We start from the raw sequence: 6797 nt of genomic DNA, 5'->3' as shown, positions 1-6797 counted from the left end.
AAAATATACTATGGTAAATACATAAACCAGTAACATATTTATTATCATTATCAAATATTATGGTATGTACTGTTCATAATTGTTTGCACTATCCAGTACTTTTATATAACTGACAGCAGAGTAGGTCTGTTTACACCAGCATCACCACAAACATGTGAGCAATGCGTTGTGCTACAACATTACTATGGCTACGATGTCACTAGGCAATAGGAATTTTTCAGCTCTACTGTAATCTCATGGAACCACTATCATGTATGATATCCATTGTTGGTGCATAACTATTATATGATCTTGAAAGTAATCATCATTCTTCTAATATCTGCCTTATGTTGACAATGATAATTTCCTAGCTTTTTATTGAGGGGTAAATTTCAGAGCATAATTTGTTTGACACTTACAGAAATAGGCACATATTTGTTGAATTACTAAATGAAAAATAATAATGTGGAAAAAAGTGAGTATTTCTGAAAAGAACTTCACTGTGTCAATTCAAAGCCATGTTCTTTGACTATCTGAATCTTTGTCCTTCTGGATTGAGTAGCTCTGGATGTGAGTGGAACCTAAGATTTCAGAGTTTCTCATATAGGGTTGCTCATATAGGATTTGTTGTAACATTCTCTGGTGTGTGGGCTGGCATTGTGGCTTGATAACCTCTTTATTCTCTATGGATTTCAAATACTTCTTCCAAGAAGCATAAGTTTCTATACCTTTTTCTAAGTCAGCAGGGCTGTTGTTTTGAATCTCAAGATTGAAAAAAAGAAAAAAAAGTGGAACGAGAGAAAAAACAATCCCAGAAGGTCTTGGACAGTCTACTTGCATTAATCACACCTAATAAAGACAGATGAGATAGAAAAATTCCTTTCCTTTTTTTCCAGCTTTTCAAAACCCTGTGCCATAACAAGTACTATAAAAGCAATCCTTAAGCATACATTCATGTTTCTATGCAGTTCTTTGCCTTCCTTTCTCCCCACCATAGATTACAGAACTTCTGAACAATGTAAAAAAGGCATGCAAGTATATAAATATGGAAATCAACTAATCCCTTTTTATCCTTCTTTTCTAATGGTTCTTGTAAATTTTCAATTAAGAAGATTGTTTTATAATTCTTGTATCGGAATCATGTTAAAGCCTACATGATCAGACTTAACCCACTCATGGGCTCACGACAAGTAATCTGGAATGCTTGGGATGGAGCAAGATTTCCAGAAAATGAGGTATTTAATATGACTGAAGCTGTGGATTATGATATAATATTTGGGCATTCACTTGTTAAAATATTGACTAATGCTCTTGTTCCATCCAAATAAGAGGTTTCACATTATGTTTCAAAACATATTGAAAGTTTAAATATTTCGAAACTTTTGAGCTATTTATGGGACAAAGATTTCTTAGCTTGACCCTAAGATACAAGTATAAAATCAATATAAATATAAGATTATGTTATCTTCTCTGACCTTGCAGATGGCCAAATGCCTAGTTGTTTGTGCCTACCTGTGATATGGAAGAAAGAACAGGGCCTTACACTTAGAAGTACTGACTTTTGGTTTGTGATACTGAGTGCACTACTTGCATATATTTTTTTTTTGATCCTGTTTCCCTTACTCTACACTAATGACAAAATAATTACCTCATACAGACGTTGTGAGGACTGAGTCTGAAACATATGTAAAAGGGAAACTTTGCATAACTAGTAGATAGAAGACAACAAACATATTTGTCATATGGATTTGAATGAGAGCTTTATATTTTTTTTCAAATTTCTCTTTACTATCATAAAATATTTCTCTTTACTATCATAAAATAATTTCTTATGCAGAGTACTTTTACTCTCTTAAAATTGTCTCTGATGAAATAAGAAAGCTGTATAACTTTATATCTACAGTACAGTACAACCTAAATAAATTCGAACAGTAATTTATTGGTTGAACAAATATTTCTCGGGCACCTACCCTGTATTAATCCTTCTAGACATTGGAACTACAAAGCCCCCAGGTACCCACTAAACTTACACTTAGGAGTGGAAATTGGATAATAAACAATAAAATTAATAACTATAATAATTTCAGAAAGTATTAGGTACCATGTAGTGAATCATTAGGTACCATGTGGTGTTGTTTCTTTTGGATCATATTATATACTGTGTATAGTTTTTCTGGTTTTTGTTTGTTTGTTTTGTTTAAATAAACTCTGACAGCACTTGGAAGTTTGCAAAAGGAATTATCCTCTGGGGACACAGCAAAGTTATTTCTGTGTCCAGCACTATTTGTGTCCCCCGTTTTACTTTTTTAAATAAAATTATTTAAGTAGTTTAAATAATATTTTTTCTTAACTTTACACTTTTCAAAATAACCATTTCACAGTTGTGCTGGGGTGTAATTTTTATAATTCTGATGGCTTTAACTGACTGTTTAATGTGGCATATGAATGTGGTATATGAATAATGTGCCATATGAAAATCATAGATGAAACTCCTGTTTGTTATCAGTACAAGTTCAAATAGTAAACTACTAATGGTGAGGCATCTTTCACCTGCAAATCTTTTCTTGGCCACAGATAGATATATTCATGATAAAGTATTCCGTGTACTAGCTTTGGCAAGGGTATATTAGCTTTCCAGGTGTCATTTTATGTTTTTGTACTGTAACACATAATTCAACAGCATATTGTGAAACCAGGGCAATCTATTTTCAATTTTAAAGCTAGTATTTGAAGTGATAATTTAAAAAGTTATTATTCGTTGAAAAAGTTGATTTTCCAAATATGCCTCATAAACATAGAAGCACTCAGATTAACCATTACTTTAAAAAAATCTTCCTTTCATAGTCATCATTGTTTTCCTGCAGTTGTTCAGCTGAAATAATAAATAAACCCAGATATGATTATAGTGTTTCCACCATAATCTAACTTATTCATATGTGGTTCAAAATATTTTTACATCTTTAATTTAAAATCTGCAAAATTGGTGAATAATCATTCTCTTTCACTCTTTCCTCCTTTCCTCATCCTTCCTTCTACCCTTATATTCAATGTCTTCTTCACAGCTTTATATCTGATATTCAAATTCTTCCTATTGACCTTCACTGATTAGGGACCTACATTTATATAATTTAAAACACAATTAAACAAATAAAAGTAACTTAAAATGAGCAGAAACATGTCATCAGGGGCTCTATTCGCCTAGACATTTTTACTTATATTTTTATAAATTTGACTGTAATAATGCTTATGTAGTATACATACATATATTACACATGTACTGGATCCAGTTAATGAATATTAATAATGTATTCAAGAATATATATATATATATATACATATATATATACGTATATATATATATATGTATATATATATAATGTATGTATGTATACATGCTGATGGTAACCACTTTGAGAACCTCTTGCAATTGCAGAAGTCAAACGTGTCTTTTATTCAATTTTTGTTATGGGTATATATTGAGTATTACAATTTTAATACAGTTTTTTTCCTTTCTTAAAATGTGTATACATTTTTTTGGCACCTTGTTGTGTGTGTGTGTGTGTGTGTGTGTGTGTGTATAATATATATTTATATATATAATATATTATATATATTTATAATATATGTAATATTTATATTTATAATATATATTTATATAATATACAATATATTTATATTTGTACATAAATATATTATATATAATATATATAACAAGCATTTTAAACAAGTACTGATTGGAAGTGATAAAATATTTTCTTACAGTAATAATTCCACATATTCTGAAATCACATGCATAAACTATAGAGAAAAAGTGATGATGAATAATGCAATATGAGAATTTGATATAAATTTCCAGTTTTTCCTCATACACACAAAAGAAAAATTGTGAAAACTCCTGGGATAGAGGATGGTATCTTTCATGATATTATCTTTTGTAATATGTTTTCTGTTAATCCTTTGTTGTATGTCATATGCATCCTTGTCCCACATTCTTTTCTACTGGGATTGTATCTATTTATGTTTAGGTCTTTTTTTACTTAGTTTTTCATCTTTGTGCATTCAAATACTCAAAGTTTACTTTTAGTATCGTCTTAATTGACTCTCCAGAAAAGTTTCTTCCTGTAACTCTGTACCCTAAAATATTTGCAGCTACTCCTGGAATTAGCAAATTACCTTCTCTTACTATCAGTTCCCTTATTTATAGGATAGAAATGGCATATTTAACTAGCAGTGAGGATTAGAAACAATTCATATAAAGCCTCAGAATAAAGAATGCAATAAATTGTCAGGATCTCAATTATTAAAAGAAGCAAAGGATGTGAAAAATGGAAGTTGAGTTTTACATAAGTGACTTTGTGGTAAGTTAATTTACATTGTAAATGAGAGGGTTTTTAGTATGCAGATTCTGAAATAAACACCTGCAGTTTCTTAGGTTGCACCAAAGACAAACTATTTCAAGATGAAGAATTGCTGATGTTCAAAGATGACTTTTAAAACATTTAAATATTGACATTAGTTCAGGAGTATTAGATGGAAGAATCTCTCAGGAGACATCATTTCCTCCAGAGTTTAAGCTTTAAATATTTAAATGCAGTTAAAGGACTTAAAATTTGAAGAAGGAAAAAAAATTTAATGATGTACACCACTTAGTTTACTCTATTTTTGTATTAGTGCTTATTGCAAATTCCCCAAACACTTAGTTATCATTCCTGGATCTTTCCTCTACTGATTTATAAAAGTAATTTCCAAGAGTTCTCTAGAACTGACTTAATTTTCCTATGGGACAAAAGAGGGTGTATGCAGCAATTTATATGTATACATCAGGTCGATTATCAGCAAAAATATCAGATGGAGGCAATGATTTTAATTTTAAATCTCTTTGCAGTCCAAGGAACTCTCACTGTGGAGCTACTTGAGCTCTGTTCATCTTGGAGTTCCCCTGAATCTGGAGTGATTTATTGAACACCTATTATGTGTGTGTACTATACTTGCGGCTCGATATGTAAAAGCTACATGACATATTCTCTGCTTTCCAGTTAAATGAGAGAAAGAGACATGTAGTCTGAACATTAATATAGTAAATGTTAGAGGACAGATTTGCAGAGTGTATCATGAGCGCCTGTAGGAAAATCATCAAATCAAGATTGAGGAAAAGGTTGAGCGAAAGTGGGCATGAAAGCCTTCATAGAAGTAAGCCGCAGTTACATCTTAAATAATGAACAGAGTTCCATTTACTGACAGAGGACGTGCTGAAGCAATGGAAACAGTAAAATTTTGATATAGCTAAATAATGATATATAATTGGAAAACAGGTAATAAGAAAGAATATATGAGTAAGCAAAGCCTAAATTAGGGAAGATTTTAGAGTCCACGACAAAGATATATATTTTATTTTGTTGCAGTGCCATATTTAAATAAGACTGAATATATAAATTTGTCTCTGTTCAATTACTATGCCAAAATGCGTGGCTACCACTATCAAAACTCACGCAAATTCTTCTGGGAAATAATTTCGTAAACTATCTTATGTGAAGTTTCTAATGAAATATTTCCTCTTTTAGAGATATTTGTAATTTAACAGAGGTTCCTGAAGATACAATATCTTTGTCCAAAGAAACAGTTTATATTGGTGGATGATAAGGGCACCATAAAAGAAATGTAAGATTTATATTTGAAACAAGACAATCTCCTCTTTCATCCTCAATTGAAACTCACCCATAATCCTTTCTGCATCTACCCTTCTGAGTTATATAAAAGGTGGGTTCTCCTCTTGTGACCACAGGGAGTCCTTTGCTGATTGCAGGAGATGCTATGTTCTCTGCATTAATCTCTGACTTCTTCCTAGGTCAAGCTATATCACAAGTGCTTGGTTTACGGTGTGTCAGTGCCAGGAGCTGGAGACAAGCAGCTCCACTGAGTGTTCAGCCAGAGCAAAGAGCCAGTCTCCTCTGCCAGTTCCCAATGTCTTTCCAAAGGTGAAGAACAGGATCAAGGCATTTCACATGTTGCCTTCTGTGAGCCACAAAGCCAGATTTCTAAGCAAACTAGCACTTAACCCAAGTGTATTTTTTGTTTGTTTGTTTGTTTTTTATGATGAACTTCATTATTTACGTTCTTTAGAGAAGAATAAGTGGATTCAGATTTTTATAAGACCAATACTATTTCCCCCTGACATTAATTACAAATAAACCTTAGAGATTTTACTTTTTAAAGGTCTCAATTTTATTATATAATTAGTTTTTGTTTGTTTTAATAATGCATGCGGCCAGGAGACTCAGCACAAGGTATGTTCCACAGGAGGGACCAGGAGCCAATCTATTCCTTGAAGACACCAGGAATATGTTGATGACAGGTGTCCCCCCTGCCCATCACTAAGAATGCTAGTGGTGACTCTTCTGTCAAACCAAAGCTGATGGTATGTATTGACTGAGTTGAGCTCATTTAAAGTCATTGGGATGATGGGATCCCGAAGTTGTATGTCCAGGTGGAAGCATTTTACTGTGAAAATTCAAGGCCACAATTACTGGAACAACCAGTCTGATCAGAAGAACAGTCATGGTGTTCGACTTACAAAGTGTTGTGTGGATGGTTAATGCAGCTTGAAGTTTCTCAGGGCAAAACCAGATGAGGAAGCAACCAGGTTCTTGCCTAAAATCTATACATTATAAAAGGCAAGAATGGAATTACAGGATAATGAGGAAAACCATACCAATAAAAAGTCAATATCTGTTCCTCAATTCCTGGACCTAAGCCCATTTTTCAGATCTGAGCATCTACCTGCACCAGGATGATGATAATAATAATAATAATAATAATAA

This window comes from Rhinolophus ferrumequinum, chromosome 10, assembly GCF_004115265.2.
Source record: "Rhinolophus ferrumequinum isolate MPI-CBG mRhiFer1 chromosome 10, mRhiFer1_v1.p, whole genome shotgun sequence".
NCBI lineage: Eukaryota > Metazoa > Chordata > Mammalia > Chiroptera > Rhinolophidae > Rhinolophus > Rhinolophus ferrumequinum.
The sequence above is the reverse complement of the archived record's forward strand: the minus strand, read 5'-3'. Positions refer to the sequence as shown.